At 41.8% G+C, this 18,730-nt stretch overlaps 1 protein-coding gene across 5 annotated transcripts in view; it reads left to right on the top strand.

The window, feature by feature from the left end:
- Window positions 1–18,730, top strand: part of KCNIP1 (potassium voltage-gated channel interacting protein 1) — a 348,470-nt gene that overhangs the window by 279,109 nt on the left and 50,631 nt on the right. The window contains exon 1 of one of the 5 annotated variants that reach the window (XM_060092546.1): window positions 14,939–15,017. The exons of the other annotated variants lie outside the window; for them this stretch is intronic. The gene's annotated coding sequence lies outside the window, so the exon portion shown is untranslated. Of the gene's footprint in view, window positions 1–14,938; window positions 15,018–18,730 lie in introns of those variants that run through there. 5 annotated transcript variants of the gene reach the window in all.

Raw genomic sequence — 18,730 nt, 5'->3', positions numbered from 1 at the left:
AATAGCTGAGAGACACTAACGCATAATGACAGGTGTGGACCAGCGCAGAACAAGTACCGTATTAGGGATCAAGAGACCAGGTTCTAGAGCCTCCTCTGGTATTTTCTCAGTGAATATTTGTTGGATGGATGGATGGATGGATGGATGCAAGGAAGGAAAGGATGAGCCAGACCACATCCCAAGGTCCCACTCTTCTCAAGGTAGCAAATTAGGTCCAGTTTGGAGCTGACCTAACCCTTCTAAGACCTAGAAGTTCTTAGAGGCAGAACTTACAATTTAAAGTCCAGTTCTCTGACCTCTTTATCCTAGAGGCATAAATATAAATTATAGAGCTAGCCTGAGCTCAAGTATGACAGCCCAGAAGAGCTCAACTCTAAAACAGAGACACCCCCCCACACACAAACCAGCTAACCCCAGGGAAGGCTGAGGCTTCGCCAGTACAGTCTTCTGCTTTGGGAGGGGGACATCCTGGAGAGGGCTTATGACCGTGAAATATGGTCAAGCTATCTCCATGAGGATCTCTAGAAGGCTTCCCACCTCCATGTGGTCCTTCAGTCAACTCCACCTTGCCACCACTGTGTTATCTGAGGCAGTCTACAGGTACATCGCCCACAAGTTCTGTGTACTTTGTCGTTTTCTATTCTGTCCTCTACATTGCAGACATTATAAAATGCAACACACAAAGACACATACACTCATGATGATGTTCCTTTGCTTAAAACCCATTGTGCCCGGGATAAACAAATCCTTAACACAGTCTATGAGACTCTGCATGGCCTACCCTAGAGTGCCTCCCAGGCTTTTCTGTCTCCACATCCTCCAGCCCTGCCCATTCCCTGCCTCTAACACTAGCCTTCAGTCAGTTCCCAAACACCTCTTCAACACTTAGGATCCCACTCACCTCAGGACCTTTGCACATGCAATATTTTCCTTAAATGTTCTTTCCCTACCTGTCGTCTAGTTAATGCCTTATGATCCTTCAGCAATTAGCTCAAGCCTCACTTTCTCAAGGAAGGCATCCCTGATGAAACTCCCTACGCCAGTTCCAGCCTGGGTTGGGTCCTATGTTTATGTTGTCATAGCCCTGAGTATTCTTCCTTTAGGGCACTTATCACAGCTTGTAATTACGTGCTTGAGCTATTATTTGAGTCATGTACCTCTCCTTCATTAGGCCATTAGCACTATAACCATTGATTCTTTTTTTTTTTTTCCGGTACGCGGGCCTCTCACTGCTGTGGCCTCTCCTGTTGCGGAGCACAGGCTCCGGACATGCAGGCTCAGTGGCCATGGCTCATGGGCCCAGCCGCTCCGCGGCATGTGAGATCTTCCCGGACTGGGGCACAAACCCGTGTTCCCTGCATTGGCAGGCGGACTCTCAACCACTGCGCCACCAGGGAAGCCCTGATTCTCAATCATTGTATTTCTATTGCTTAGCACAGTGCCTGGCTCATAATAGATACTTAATAAATATTTGTTGACTGAATGAATGATTGAATGAATAAATGCCTAATTCAAGAGTTTTGTCTCTTTCCACTCCACTCTACTGCTTCCATTTTGGGATTTCTTAATTTCTGAAGCACTTGGGCTAGGCCTTATTCTGGGAGCTTAAACAACTGAGATCTACCCTTGATCCCAAGCAGTCCACCATGTGACAAGAAACAGATACATAAATGCACAATGACAATACAGTGTGCCAAGTGCTGCAATAGATGTAAGTGCAGGGTTTCATGGAAGCACGTAAGAAATGCTTCTGTTCCCCACTGGGGAGGCTTCCCAAAGGAGATAGTTCCTAAGATGAGTCTGAAATGAAAAGGTGTTGGGAAAAGAAATAAGGGTGGGGGAAAAGTTTCAGGTGAAAGGACCAGCATGTGGGAAAGCTCAGAAAGCAGAGCCTGGTCCTGGTAAGAAACACAAGCGACTGTGATGACTGTGCCCTGGATGGAAAGGCGGTACTGTGAGAGGTGAGGTTGGGAGGTAGGCAGGGACCAGATCACCAAGGACGTTCAATGACAGCCAAAGATGGCAGTGGACACTATGGAAGGGACTGGTGTGGTGAGACCTGTGATTTGGAGAACTCCCTCTGGAAATGCTTTGAAGAAGAGATGTTCATACTTCATGGGAAATATTTAGCCTCTGTTTCCCCAGAAACAGAGGATTAATCGTGGGGAAACAGGCTCGATTCCAGGGCTGTCCATCAAACTGCTTTCCAGAATCCAAACTTTCTTTTCCAAAGGGCACTTGGTGTGATGGACCTTGCTTATTCATTGCAGGGAGAATTCATTTCAGGGTGGAGAATTAAAAAAATACAAGATTAAGCAGTGTAATCAGCTGCTGCAGAGAGTTGGAAATGCAATAAATAATAATAGCATTGAGAGCTGTTTTTAATAACTCACCAGTGTAATTTAGCTCCGGCTTCTTGGAGCATATGTAAAATATGTCAGAATGTATGTAATGGCAAATGCCTCATTGCCAACCTCTAAAGACAAATGTCTTCCCAGGAGGAAATGGGGGGGCGGGAAATTGGAGGACATGATTTGCAAACTGGATGTAGGAAGGCAAGCATCATTCATTTTGACACCATTAACTTTAAATTTGTGATCCTTTGCAGAGGTGATAGGTTTCAGTTGGTTTGTCTTCAGGGATGGGCAGGTTAATAGCAATAATGTGGTAAAGACAAGACTCATAATCTGTAAGAGACTAAGTTTTTTTCATACTCTGTAGACCCGCCATTTGCTTGCAGTCCATATTCTAATTACAGATCATCCTTGTCTATCTATTACAGCAGGTCCCCTGGGGACTGATGTCTTGGCAGCATTTATTTTACTTAGTTGAGCCACTAAATATTCATGAAACCATTAAAATGTGTTATTTAAAAGTTTTTGACAGAGTCTGACTTTTAATAATTCATATGGGCTGCACCCACCCTCCACCTCACAAAAAAAGTCCAAATTACTGGGATGGGGCTAGGAGTCCTCCCCTCTTAGGGAGGCATCGTGACAGTTAAAATGAGATGGACTTTGGAGTCAGATGGAACTGAGTTCAAATTCTAGTTCTACCACGTACTAGCTGTAACCTTTTGCCAACTTACTTAAACTCAGAGGCTCTATTCCTGATCTATTAAATGACAGTGATGATGTGATGATGATGATGACAGCTAATATTTATGGATCACCTATTGCATTATTTCTTTCACAACAATAGTATGATGTAGGTACTATTATGATCCCCATTTTACAGATGAGGAAACTGAAGCTCAGAGCAGTTGAGTAACTTCCCCAAGGCTCAGGGCTAGTAAATAACTGTTCTAGGACACAACTCTGGGTCTATCTGACTTCAAAGCTCATGCTATTAAGTGTGCTGTGCTATTCTCTGATACTAACTTCTACAGTTTTGCAACATTAGAGACAATGAATGTAAAGAATAATACCTGGCACATAATAGACACTTTGTAATGTCTCTTGCATTGAAGGACTAGATTTATATTCCTTTGATGTGTTCTCTCTGGGAAAACATAGCACCATGTCTTTGTCAAATTTTTATAATATCTTTTTCATTCCATACCTTTGTCCAAGTCACTCCACACCTCCACCAGGCCTCAGGTTTTTAATCTATAAAGTAGGGGTGAATGGGAGTTCTTACACATACCATTAGTTGGGGTGTAAATTAATACAACCACTTTAGAAAACAATTTAGCAATATTTAAATCAAAGATGCACAAACCCTGTAATACAGCAATTCTCTCCTCCCCTAAAGCAGTTTCTCTACCTCCACACTCTTGATATTTGGGGACAGATATTTCTTTGTTGTGAGGGATGTTCTGTGCATTGTAGGATATTTAGAAGCCTCTCAGGCTTCTATCCACTAGATTCCAGTAGCATCCCCAGTTGAGACAACCAAACATGTCTCCAGACATTGGCAAGTGTCCCCTGGAGGCAAAATTGCCATTGCGAACCACTGCCCAAAAGGAACTCTTGCAAAAGTGCATCAGAAGCATGTTCAATCTGATCAGAGCCACAAGATTTGCAATAGCAGAAAAGAGGTAACAAGCTAACTGTCTACTAACAGGTGAATGGTGTGTTTATCATGGCCTAGCCACTGAATGGAATATAATACAACAGTGAAAATGAATGAACTACAGTTTCACATGCCAACATGGATGAATTTTATAAACGTAGGTTTGAGCAAAAAAATAAAAGCAAATTGCAGAAGCCTACATGTGATATGATTCTATCTTTGTTATGTTTAATAACATGTAAAATGATGCTACATACTATTTAAGGGAGAGATGTGTGTGTGTGTGTGTGTGTGTGTGTGTGTCTGTGTGTGTAGTAAAACTAAAAAGAAATGCGTGGAAGTGAAAATCGCCGAATTCAGGATATGGTTATTTTAGAGGGGAGGGGGTTGTAATCAAAGCACTGTACATGGGCTTCAGCTCTATTGGTATAACTTTGTTTCCTAAGATGGGTATATGAGTATTCATCAGATTATTTTTTATACCTCTTTCTATGTCTGAAATATTTTATAATACTTTTTAAAGGAGTTAGAGTATATCAGTTCTAATGAGGGAAGAACACATAGAAAAATCACTTGAGGAACTTTTCCTAATTATGCATATTTGCCTCTTGGAGATTCTGAAATCCTCTCTCCAATTCACTCTCCATATCACCAAGCAAGAGTCACTGCCCTGACCACTGTCCCCAGTAGGAATGTGTCATCTCTCAGGTGTTATAGGGCTGAGAATCTGTGGTCACTGGAGAATTCTTCAGGATGCTTCCTCTGGTTTACTCTTCCCCTCTAATAATCTATGATCCCATAAAAAATGGATTTGGGGTTCTACTAGGTAGGTAAACACATAAGCAAACATGCCTCCCTCCAGTTTTCAAAGCTCAGCCCATAAACTCTCCTATGATAGGCCCTGGACAAGTATATCCCTGGGGGGTAGGAAGGGATGCTCCTGGAAGGAAGATGGATGCTCCTGCCAGAATGTTTGAAACCATCCTTGTATTCCTGGCCACAGAGGTGTCCTAGGACTCAGGAAGCACCACTACCTTCAGGTGAAAAAACAAAGCCTCAGCAAGGTCAAGTCATTTGAAGGTCATCCAGCTAGTGAGTGTCAGAGACACGAATAGACCCAGGCCTGCCTTCAAATCCCCGTCCTTGTGTCTATGCCATGCTACCTTGCTTCATTAGTAAGAACTCTCACAATTGTAACTGAGAGTTAGTTAGCAATGCAAGAAATTAAAGCAAGAGATTTCCCCCAAAAGCACATGATTGACAAATATGTGCTCTGCATTTGGAGAAAGAAGAGCAGGTTAGAGAGCATGGAGAGTCAAGACTTCAGCTCAGCTCTGGAAGATGACTGATTTGGCTTTAGCCAGGCAGAGGAAGGAGAGAGCATTCCATGTGAGGAAACAGAGAGACAAGGGAATGGGCAGGGCAGTGCAAGTCAAGTTCTGTGCCAGGAAGGCCATGTCAAATGCATTTGGTCTAGAAGAAAGCTGGCTGGAACTGGTGCCCATCTGTGGGTCTGTTTGGAAGTACAGTCACTGGACTGGAGACTCCTTGATGGTCGAGACTGATCTTAGTCACAGTTGTATCACTGGGCCCTAGGGAACATGATATTGGAGAGAGGAAGGCAGGAAGGAAGAAAGCAGTTCAGGAGAGGAGGGCAGGAAGGAAGAGAAGAATGTGTGTTGAAATTCCAGCGGAGCCTGGATCCCTCCTGAGGAAGCAAAAGAGGTAAAAAACTGAACCATGTTGGTGGATGTTTAAACGCCATTATTCCCTGGCTTTATTTACAAATGAATGTTCACTGACAACAGTTCAGGGTTTTTTTGTCTTTAGCATCTTTATTGGAGTATAATTGCTTTACAGTGTTGTGTTAGTTTCTGCTGTATAACAAAATGAATCAGCTATATGTATATATATATATATATATATATCCCCATATCCCCTCCCTCTTGCGTTTTGCTCAAACCAAAAAATGATTCACGCTGACAATCAACATGAACATTGTGCACTTGTTAATAAATGTGCTCATTACTCTTGCCTGCCGGGAAACATCAACTCCTGCGTTCTAGCCTGCTTTTAGCAGAGAGACCTATGCTTCCATCTCCTCAGCCTAGGACTGTGATAGGGGAAGGAGATGTTGGTGAGATGCAGAAGGAAGAATGAGTCGTGCAGGCTGGAAGTTTGGTGTGTGGTGGGGAGGGAAGAGGGGAGGTCTTGAAGTTCATGCCAAAGGACACAGAATTCTTGAAAGAGGGTTCAAGATCCTCCTAAAACTAATCTTGTGAGGTGCCTGAGATAATCTTTTCTGAGGGTTTTCTAAAATCCAAGAAGAAAACCGGGATGCTTTTCTCCCATTGTCTCTCCTGCCCCCCATCTCCATGGAGCTGATGATAAAATCAGATAAACAGATCTGCCTTTGAGAATTGCCCACAGAGGGACTGGGACCCAAGGTGTGGAGAACTCCCCCACTGGATTCCACAGGAAGCTGATTGAAGCAGGTCATCTCTCCTCAGTGATGTGTTTATGAGAGAAGGGCTTCCAGCTCCATGCACTGAGGCTTTTACCTTTCAGCATCCGCCCCTTCCCATAAATATGCTATCAGGAGCAATCATGACTAGCGAAGAAGTGGAATCATTGTTGGGACTGAGTGAGTTAACGAAGTGTATAAAATCTCTAACCCAGGGTGGGATGGCTGTGTTACTGTAGTTATTATTATTGGGAAGAGAAGCAAAGGGCCTGAGAGAAAGAACTGAGAGGAAACAGGAAAAACGGGGACCAGGACCAACTCTGAACTCTACCCTTCATTGCCCCCACTGCTGACCACTGAGAATCGGAGTCCTGGGGAATCGGAGAATGCTCTCAATGAAAGAATACACAGAAGACCTGAACTCCAGGCCTGGCTCTGCCACCAACTAGTTTTTTTGTTTGTATGTTTGTTTGTTTGTTTGCTTTTAGTTTCTGCTTTATAACAAAGTGAATCAGTTATACATATACATCTGTTCCCATATCCCTTCCCTCTTGCGTCTCCCTCCCTCCCACCCTCCCTATCCCAACCCCTCCAGGCGGTCGCAAAGCACTGAGCTGATCTCGCTGTGCTATGAGGCTGCTTCCTACTATCTATCTACCTTACGTTTGGTAGTGTATATATGTCCATGCCTCTCTCTCGCTTTCTCACAGCTTACCCTTCCCCCTCCCCATATCCTCAAGTCCATTCTCAAGTAGGTTTGTCATACAGAGTGAAGTAAGTCAGAAAGAGAAAGACAAATACCGTATGCTAACACATATATATGGAATTTAAGAAAAAGAAGAAAAGTCATGAAGAACCTAGGGGTAAAACAGGAATAAAGACACCAACTAGTTTTATCACCTTCTGGGAGACGCTTGTCTGAGCTTCCTCTGTCAGTTGGTACTCATTCTTGTGATAATTAAGATAAAGGAAAAAACCTGTGTGAAAGTCCTACACAGTGCCCAACCCATGAAAAATGCTGATAACATTTAGTTTCCCCCTCTTTGCCCCTATTTTCTTATCTGTAAAATGAAAATAACGCTGCACCCTAATTTGAAAGTTTATTATGAAGAGTAGCACAGTATTTTTCAAAAAATATTTGCTGAGAAACCTCAATATGTGAAGTAATGTAAAAGGTGAAACAATTTTGCAAATTATTGGGTTGGCCAAAAAGTTCATTCTGGTTTTTCCCGTAACATCTTATGGAAAAATCCGAACGAACTTTTTAGCCTATCCAATAGAACTCCTAGAGCATTTTTTAGACATTGTGAACTTCCTAATGGAAAAGGCTTTCCTTTTTATCTGTGCATAGTGTCTAACACAGGCCCAGTAAATATCTGAGAAAGAAGAGAGAGAGAGGAAAAGAGGAAGGAAGGGAGGAATGAAGGAAAGATGGAAGGAAGGAAGAGATATATCATTACTTAATTATTGTACAATTATCATCTTCATTATAAAACTAATTTAAACAAATCCAGCCAGTGCCCCCAAAAGAGCAACAAGATAAGGGCTATGATAAAGAACACTAGAATAATTTTCGCATTTTGACCAGTAATGGGAATAGTAATGATTTTCTCTCTGAATCATAACCATCTTGCAGTTAATAGTTCTCCTTCTGGTAGAATTGAGAGCTCTGAGATGGTGCTCTGAGGAGTTCTTTCATTTCTTTCCCACCTTTTAAAGAAAAGAGAACTCCAAATGCAATTATTCGCATTATTTTTATACCAACTGCAGCAGAACATTCCAGAAGATGAGGCCTCTACCAAATTAGTTTATCCAGATGAGATTTAGACAGTATGTTACCGTTACTGGGAGAAGCACGCAGAAACCCACATACCAGCAGCAAGCCCTACGGAGTCAAGTGAATGTGAACACAGCATTGCCCATGTGTTTTCGGTTAGCTAAGTGAACTGCTCCAATCTTGGGGGACCCTGTACCACATGACACCTCTGTTTACTTCAGGTTACACAGCAAAAAGCAAGCTGTGAGCAGCAGAAGTAGCCAGCTAAAATAGAATTTTATTTTCTGACTGCTGGGGGCCAACATAAATGAAGTTGAAGCAGCAACAAATCAGACTCAGCTGAAACCATGTGCCTGGAAGGAAGATTTGTGGCTAGAGAACTGAAGTTCATGCACCCAGAAACTTCCAGAGAAAGTCTTATTCCCATACCTGAAATAATATTCCTTTCTGTCCCCAGATCCAAACCCCCAAACTCTATGTACATACTCAGTCTGTGACTTTTCCATGGGACCCAGCTGATGATGATCCCCTGGAGCATATGGATAATAATAATGATACTAATATAGTTCTATGAGTAATAACTAATTTATTTCAGTCTTCACAACAACTGTCTGAAGTATGTACTATGGTTATATCTGTTTTACTAGTGAGAAAACTCAGGCACTGAGAGGTTAAGTAATTCACCAATAGTCACAGAACTAATAAGAGGCAGAGTTAAGAGTCAGTGCAGGGCTTCCCTGGTGGCGCAGTGGTTGAGAGTCCGCCTGCCGATGCAGGGGACACGGGTTCGTGCCCCAGTCCGGGAAGATCCCACATGCCGCGGAGCGGCTGGGCCCGTGAGCCATGGCCACTGAGCCTGCGCATCCGGAGCCTGTGCTCCGCAACGGGAGAGGCCACAACAGTGAGAGGCCCGCGTATTGCAAAAAAAAAAAAAAAAAAAAAGAGTCAGTGCAGGCAGTCTGACCCTGGAGGCTTGCTTTTAACCTCTATGTCACACTGCCGTTCACTGGATGTCCAGGTCTGTGCTAAGCAGTTTATGGCATTATCGCACTTCATTACTGCAACAATCTTATGATATGGGTACCAATAGTATTCCCATTTTACAGGTGAGGAGGCTGGCTGCAAACATTTAAATGACTTGTCCCAGGTCACACAGGTGGCAGAGCTAAAATTCTCATGCAGAGGTTCTGTGTACCTGCAATTGTTTGGTGAAAACTATGTGCTATGGACTGAATGTTTGTGTCTCTCCAAAATTCACATGCTGAAACCCTAATTTGAAACATGATAATACTTGGGGGTGGGGCCTTTGTGAGGTAATAAGGTTCAGATGAAGTCATGAGGATGGAGTCCTCATGATTGGATTAGTGTCCTTATTGGAAGAAGAAAAACTAGAGCTCTCTCTCTTTCCACCATGTAAGGATACAGCAAGAAGGCAACCATTTACAAGCCAGAAAGAAGGCCCTTACCAGAACACGACCATGCTAGTACCCTGATTTCAGACTTTCCAGCCTCTAGAATTGTGAAAAATAAATATCTGTTGTTGAAGCCACCCAGTCTATGGAATTCTGTTATAGTATCCTGAGCTGACATAGACACTAGTCATTTGTGAGTGTGACAATCTTGGTTCCCAAGAGTCCTAAGGGACTTTGAAAACCATAGCCAGTACTCATTTGTCAGACTGTGACAATTCGGAATTGGAATCCTGTGTTTTGTGGTGTCTGGGTCGGAACAAGTCAGGTAGCTGATACATGAGGTCGGTTCACCACCTCCACCCCACCATCCTCACTCAGGGAGAACATCTCATGAATACCCAATCCTTTGTTTCTTTATGGCAAACAGCCCAGAGGGGGAAAAGTTGCCTGCTAGTGCTGATAAAGAATTGAAGAGGGCCAACAAAGATTCTTGGCCAAACAATAATAATTTGGGACAAAGCGAGAAAAGTGTCCAATTCTATGCAGGCTGATGCATAGAACTGCAAACAATGCAATTGTTTGCAAACAATGCAGACATACTCACCTTACAATCTATATGGAAATAAGAAAAAGCAATTTGTGAAATGGATTCCATAAGTGTTCCCGTTAGGGTAAGAATTTCTCATCAAATGAAAGATGGAAATTCAATAAAACTTTAAAGGGAGGTTACATATAGAGGGAAGATTTGTGCAGACACCACATGATGCTGGATGGAAATGTGATGTGAGAAAAAGCAGGTTCTTTAATAAACAATTCAAGGATCTCTCACAAGTATCAAACCACAGATACCCCATTTATTAGCTGGATGTGTGGGGAAGTGTGGACTTTGGAGGCAGGTAGACCTGGGTTTAAAACTCATACACCTATGAGACCTGAATTTCCCTCTGACCTTCTTGGGAAAGTGGAAATACCCACACAGATATATTGTGAGAATCCAGGGAAGTGGTCTGTGTAAAGCACCCCACAATTTCTAGAAAATAGTAGTTAAATCTGTCTGGTTATCTTTGATGTAACTCACATGAGAGGCAGATGTCCCTAAAGCTCAGGGCTAGGAGACAATCAGGAGGGCACTTGTCTTTGAGACCAGAATTCTTGAACGAATTTAAGTCTTTGCATGGTGACAACAGAGGCAGAAAGTGGGAACCACCACTCCTCCTTCTCTTGTCATGTATTCCCAGAAATTCCAGAAAGTGGCAAAGGATTAAGTCTAGTTTCTAGCATCTGGCCTTGCATCTAACAAATGCTGAGTAATACATGTTGGTAGAACTGAACTGAGAATGTTTTGTGCAAGGTGAAATAATACAACAGGTAAAAATGCAGGACAGAAATGTGTCTGAGACCAGAGCCATCTGCCCAGAGCTGACATCTAGAGCAGTGAGCATACATACTCTTGCAAAGGGGGTGAATGCAGAGGCAGGAGAAAGTCAGGGACAACACCGGTCTTATAAGGTAGAGAGTTGTTGGAAAGGAAGCAACAGAGAGGCAGGAAGGAGCAGTGCAAACCAGGAGAGTTTATAGAGCAGGCAAGAGAACAGAGTACTGACTTACCAAAACTTGGAAATACCTCTGCTCCTAATTTAGTTCCTCGTGTCTAGCTGTGCTAATGCCTAAAATACCACGAAGCTCATTGGGTTAAGTATTTCTCTCGCTAGGGCTCCACAGGATAGAAAACACAGTGAGGCAGGACAACCCCTGGGCAGGTGAATTTGTCAGGTTTCCTTTTGGGCAGGTGGGATTGGAATGGCGGAGTGGTGTCCTGGTAAACCTGTAATGGTGAGGAGGGGGAGGAAGCACTCATTTACAGTGTTGGCCAGTTTTCTTGGTGTAAATACTCCTGCTGTGGTTGATTTCAAGCCACCAAAGGTATAACAACTGTCTTGCTGGTTTCCTGAAATTTTAACAATCAGCTTTCACAAGCTGGAATAGACTGACTCCAGGCACTGCCCAGGCACCAATGAAATTGGAGATTGATATATAGAACCAATGGGGGAGTTACAGAGTGGAGAAGACAAGAGTTTCCTGAGTCTCACTCAGATATGTAGAATATGTCTCCCCCTTTCACAAAGAAGGAAAGAAAGGAGAGACCAACTTTCACATTTAGTTATTGTTGTTGTTTAAAGTCAGTTACACACACGGGAGGAAATTTTCATAGTGGGTCTCCCTCTGGCCCCAGACCCTACAGAAGCAACTAAAATTCTCAATTATCAGTTATCCTTCTGGAAATATGTTATGTATATGCCAGCATGTGTATGTGTATCTGTCCCTTTCCAAATTAAAATGATAATGGTAAAATGTAAATGTCCCTTTTCAAAATTAAAATGGTAATGTACTAAACAACATTTTTCATTTAATTATATATTTTTAGTATTCTTCCAAAAAGAGAATAAATTTTAATTTATAATTAAATTTACAAGATATATAATTTTAATGGGTGTATAATATTCCTGTATCCCATTCCTATAATGGCTATATAGTATTCCTTTTATGTATGCACTGTAATTTATTTAACCAGTGTGCTCAATGATAAGCATATACTTTTTTCACCCTTTTGCTGTTATAAACAAATGACACAGTGAATATCCTGTACACATATATATATATATACTTGCACACACATGTAGGCATTCCTGTGTGTGAAATTTCAGGACCCAAGGGTATATACACTATTTATTTCTGATGTATTTTTTCCCTCCCAAGAGGTTGTATGAATGTACATTCCCACCCACAATTCATGAGAGTGTCTTTTCCCCACATCGTTGCCAACATAGTGTATTCTCAAAATCTGAGACTAGCATTTCTTAAATGCATACTCTGTTCTCATACTAGGCATGGGTTCTCTTATTTGAGGTAACTGTATTCACAGAAGCGGAAACTGGGCCTCATGGAGATCAAGGAACTTTCCCAAGGTCTTTGTGACATTAGTCTCCAATCTTCCTTCTTCACCACATTGACTACCATTCCCCACGAGACTCACTGCTGACAATCCCGTGCAGGAAAATTGTAAAGTTCCCCACAGAGCCGAGAAGTTTAGGATACATGAATATCATCTTTTGCTTCACCATATTTTTTTTTGCTTTATTTCCAGAAGTTTTGCTCATTCAGTGCTGCCCAGTGATCATTTAGTCAGCCTGACTACCCTCTTAATAATTTCTGATACTGATATAAAACCTGCCTAAACACAAATATAACTGTGGGCCCAGCCCAGTTTACAATTACTTTCTTGATGATCCGGTTTCCAGGGACATTTTGTGATGTCAAAGCAGGGACCACCTATATCCCAGAATAAGCTTGACGGGTTTGTAACTGAAGAAGTAAAAACAAATTGTTGTCCTTTTGAAGAATAACCCTCACGTCTAAGTCTATCTCAGATCAAAAGCATTAAGTCTCTTCCCTTCTGTCTTTTTATTTTTCTAACATCTTTATTGGAGTATAATTGCTTTACAATGGTGTGTTAGTTTCTGCTTTATAACAAAGTGAATCAGTTATACATATACATATGTTCCCATATCTCTTCCCTCTTGTGTCCCCCTCCCTCCCTCCCTCCCTATCCCACCCTGCCAGCTGGTCACAAAGCACCGAGCTGATCTCCCTGTGCTATGTGGCTGCTTCCCACTAGCTAGCTATATTACGTTTGGTAGTGTGTATATGTCCATGCCACTCTCTCGCTTTGTCACAGTTTACCCTTCCCCCGCCCCATATCCTCAAGTCCATTCTCTAGTAGGTCTGTGTCTTTATTCCTGTCTTACCCTTAGGCTCTTCATGACATTTTTTTTTCTTAAATTCCATATATATGTGTTAGCATACGGTATTTGTCTTTCTCTTTCTGACTTACTTCACTCTATATGACAGACTCTAGGTCTACCCACCTCATTACAAATAGCTCAATTTCGTTTCTTTTTATGGCTGAGTAATATTCCATTGTATATATGTGCCACATCTTCTTTATCCATTCATCCGATGATGGACACTTAGGTTGTTTCCATCTCTGGGCTATTGTAAATAGAGCTGCAATGAACATTGTGGTATATGACTCTTTTTGAATTATGGTCTTCTCAGGGTATATGCCCAGTAGTGAGATTGCTGGGTCATATGGTAGTTCTATTTGTAGTTTTTTAAGGAACCTCCATACCGTTCTCCATAGCGGCTGTACCAATTCACATTCCCACCAGCAGTGCAAGAGTGTTCCCTTTTCTCCACACCCTCTCCAGCATTTATTGTTTCTAGATTTTTTGATGATGGCCATCCTGACTGGTGTGAGATGATATCTCATTGTATTTTTGATTTGCATTTCTCTGGACAGGTACATGTAAAAGTATGAGATTAGATCACTCCCTAGCACCATACACAAAAATAAGCTCAAAATGGATTAAAGACCTAAATGTAAGGCCAGAAACTATCAAACTCTTAGAGGAAAACATAGGCAGAACACTCTATGACATAAATCACAGCAGGATCCTTTTTGACCCACCTCCTAGAGAAATGGAAATAAAAACAAAAATAAACAAATGGGACCTAATGAAACTTCAAAGCTTTTGCACAGCAAAGGAAACCATAAACAAGACCAAAAGACAACCCTCAGAATGGGAGAAAATATTTGCAAATGAAGCAACTGACAAAGGATTCATCTCCAAAATTTATAAGCAGCTCATGCAGCTCAATAACAAAAAAACAAACAACCCAATCCAGAAATGGGCAGAAGACCTAAACAGACATTTCTCCAAAGAAGATATACAGATTGCCAACAAACACATGAAAGAATGTTCAACATCATTAATCATTAGAGAAATGCAAATCCCTTCTGTCTTCATTTATGTCTACTCTCACATGCATTCCCTCTGAGTGGCAGAGAGAATATGCTGTGAGACGTTGCCAATTACGGTCACACTCGGGTAGCAGATGGTTAGGGGTTGGTTAAACCTTTAGGGAAACTGCCTTAGGAGAAAATGAAATAAAAGCAAAGATTACTATGAAAAAACATAGACGTTGCCAGCTAGGAGGAGGAGAAAGGAGGAGGGAGCGGGGAGGAGTGGAAGGGAGGGAGAGGGGAGAGACTGCGAGGAAGAAAGACCGGCGGAAATAAACCGTGCACTTAGAACAGCGGGAAGGGAGGCTTGGAAGCGTGGTTTTCCGGCTTTAAATGCCCGCTTGGCGTCTTGCTGGTGCGCCAGTGTTCCGTGAGGATGTGGGCGGAGGGCGAGTTCTGAGGGGCTCCAAACACTGGGAATAGTGGTGGTCGTGTGGTCCTCTCTGAAACTTTTGCACTACCTCGGGCTGATTGACTTGTCAGACGGTAAGCAAACCCCCAAAGCTTGCCGTTTTATATGAATGTGTTTTTCAGCTTAGGTTGTTGTGAGAGTAGTTTAGAATGCATGAAAAGTGGCGCGCGGAGACCCGAGTGATGCGCTGTCCGTGGTGCTGAAACGTAGCGCCTGGAGAGTGATGGGGGAGCGGCAGGGGAATTAGGATCTTCTGTTCCCACCCTATATGCAAGTGAGTCTTGGTGGATTACTAGCTGTGTGAGACTAGCAGAATACATCAAAATCCTCTCTCAAATTGTCTGATAACTATATTGTTGGTAGAAGTCAAAAGTCATCGTACTGATTAACTTTGTTTAAGAAGTAGTTGGGAAGATAATGGTGGTAAAAGATTTTGTAAAATGCCGATCACAGTGCCCAGCAGCTAGAAGACATTAAACAAGTATCAGTTTCTTTCCCCAGCCCTTAATCCTCAACCTGCATAAGAACCTTTACTCTAAAACCACCTAATCAGCCATGACTTTAACTCCATTCTTTAGTGAGAATATAGTTAAAAATTCAGGTTAACCATGTTGTTTAATGTTTATTACTAGAAAGTTAGTGGTTTGGTCCCCAAAGTTAAAGGAGCTCAAGAAATAAAGAGTATTTTCTTCCTCTTCATGAGACTTTGCTCCAAATAGAACATAGTTTTTCTATATAATTCTTACCATGTAAAATTAGGATCCAGGAAAGATTCCAATTTTGATGAGCAATGCATTAAACAAGACCAGTCTCCAGCAATGTATATTCATATTTGATGAATATACTTCCATAACTGCATGGTGTAGACAGAATTCCTCTTCCAAGAGGTAGTATCACATGCATAATAATGAAATACGTTTGCAGACCAAGGACTAGCTAAAGTACCAATCAAAGCTGAGGTAAGCCAGAGACTGAAGGACAGAATGATGTGGTTGGATGAACTCTGGACTAGCAGTTACAAGACCTGGTTTCTATCAATAATCTGTCTCTGTTTAACCTTGTTCAAATCATTGTTTTACCTGGATCTCAGTTTCCTATGGCAATATTGATGATTTTCAATCTCTGCTTCATGGAATTGTGGAGTCACCAAAGATTTCTTTTATTTGGTTTTCAGCAGGGGGTGGTAAGGCAGACTCCGAGCCCTTCAATCCTGCTTCCACAAAACCAGCTCCACTTTATCTGTTCTATATGTTGGCCCTATGTAAGAACTTCTAAAGCTTTAGCTAAAATTTAGTGAATCTATGATTCTACAAGTCTATGATTGTGTTTCTCTGAGATTTTGAAAGCTGAAATGTATTCAGAAAACTTTTTCTTTCTTAAAAACCACCTGAAATCTAATAATTGGGAAGAATAGTTCTGTATGCAAATAGAGACTCTTCCTGTCCCTCAGTCCCTTATATGTGCTCTTCTAAAACTCCAAATTCAGCTTGCCAGTCATAACAATTGAGCAAAGTCTCTGTTCTCCACCAGATCCCAAGAGAATGTGTCCCATCCCTATTCAGAGCTTCAGAGCAGAAACCCACTGAGATTACAAATTAATGCAAGAGCTGCCTACTTCCTTATAAGACTAATGGTGCAGTGGAAATATTACCCTGTTCTTCCTATCCATATCCAGAGGTGACCATCTCCCTTCCCCTGCTTTAACTTCTCAAGGTTACAGCTTTTGGTTTTATTACCACAGAAGATATCAGTTATTCATCTAATGTTATGGTAATGAGGGGATTAAGGTGAAAAGTAGAGACCATATGTTTAAGACTGCCTCCAGGAACTCAGGTGAAGGAAGGGATTAATATTTATTCTGCATCTACAATGTCCCAGGTGTAGTGCCAGGTGCTTGTATATACGTGAGCTAATGTAACCCTCAAAATAACACTCTAAGGGAAAAAATTTAATAACTCTTGGAAGTTGATATCATTGTTCCTTTTATATAAGGAAGAAGACAGTTTTAGAGAAGTTACATAAAATTTCCAATGATACAGCAACAGCAACAAGCAGGTATTGGTCTCTAAAATTTCATCTTCTGTCCTGGACACCCAGTACCTCAACAAGTAAGCCCCCTCCAGATGGAGTCTGTGGTCTGTCATTAAGTCTATACCACACATATGCTCCTATGCTAGAGCCTTCACCATGTGGCCCAAAACATGATATTTAGTGGGTGTGTGATATGGGAAACTATTCACTCACTTATTATTAAGAGGAGAAGACCTCCTCCTACTGGAGGAACAAACAGGATGCAGTCAATTTAAAGACAGCAGTAGAACATCTCTAAAGAACCCACCAGTAGTCTTTCTTAGGCCCTTGGTCTTGTTCTTATTTTATTTTTCAGCAGTAATTTTGAAGTAGCATAGATATTAGGCCTGGAGTCAAAATAACTGGGTTCGAATCCTGGATGTGTCATTTATCAGTTGTGTGACCCTGGGCAAGTTTCTCTTCTCCAGGTTTCACTTTCCTCATTTGTAAAAATAGAGAAATGAGAATGATGGTTGTATTAATTTCCTGTAACAAATTATTTCAAAGTGGATGGCTCAAAACAACAGTAATGTATTCTCTCGCAGTTCTGGAGGCTAGAAGTCCAAAAGCAAGGTGTTGGCAGGGCCATGCTTCCTCCCAAGCCTCTGGAAGAGAATCTTTCCTTGCCTCTTCCAATTTCTGGTAGCTCCAGGTCTTCTTTGGTTTCTGGCAGCATCACTTCAGTCTCTATCTCCATTTTCACATGGCCATCTTCTCTCTGTGTCTCTGTTTTCACATGGTATTTTCCTCTTCTTATAAGAACACCAGTCATATTGTATTAGAGCCTTAATGACCTCATCTTAACTTGATTACAAATGCAAAGACTATTTCCAAATAAAGTCACATTTAAGTTATTAGGGATTATGACTTCAACATATCTTTTTGGATAACACAGTTCAACCCCAAACAGTGGTAGGAATGCTACCTATTTTAAGGTTTAAATGAAGCAGCATATGGGGAAGTACCAAGCTTGTTTTCTGTTTCATAGCAGGTACTTTATAAATGTTTAATTCTTTCCAGCCTTAGATCATGCCAATCAAACGAATATACTACTCATCAGACAAAAAAGACAAAACCCACGCTTTACGTCTTTGATTTAAAGTCCATCAGGCCTCTTAGGAAGTATAAGCCTTCCCTTTGGATTTGACAGTTGCCAGTGAAACTTCCAGAGTAGGAACACTGAGATGACTTTTCCCCTATATGCTATGTCACCATGCATACCCCGCCTTCACTGCCAGGGCTTGCTGATCCATCAAGCTCATCTTCACTTCCACCAAAGTGAGGACAGCAGGGGCTGCAGAGAGAAGATCAAGGCAGGGGTGTGGAGGTGACAGACAAGTAATGCCCCCAGAAGATTCAGAGACCAATACCAGTTAATTCTCTGCCTCTCTTCTCACTGCTTCCTGGGCCAGCTTTATGCAACTTCACCCTCACCAGATGAGAGCCCTCTCTCCCCAAAGCACCATGTCTATGGGCTCCTCCATAGTAACTTTAGAAGTGATTCACTACTCCAGCTCAAAGCACTGCCTGAAGCAGTGAGGCACACATCATTGTTTCTCAAAGTGGATTCTCCTGCTACCATATCTTATATCTGTATAAATATAGGGTTATTTTGCCATCTCTGACCATAACTTATTCATGAAACAAGGAATGTCACAAGCTACACAAGAACAACAGACCCCAAAAAATAGCAATAATAACATGGTAAACTTGGGGA

Source organism: Mesoplodon densirostris, chromosome 3, assembly GCF_025265405.1.
Source record: "Mesoplodon densirostris isolate mMesDen1 chromosome 3, mMesDen1 primary haplotype, whole genome shotgun sequence".
Classification (NCBI taxonomy): domain Eukaryota; kingdom Metazoa; phylum Chordata; class Mammalia; order Artiodactyla; family Ziphiidae; genus Mesoplodon; species Mesoplodon densirostris.
Note: the sequence above shows the minus strand (reverse complement) of the source record. Positions and strands in the feature narration are given on the sequence as shown.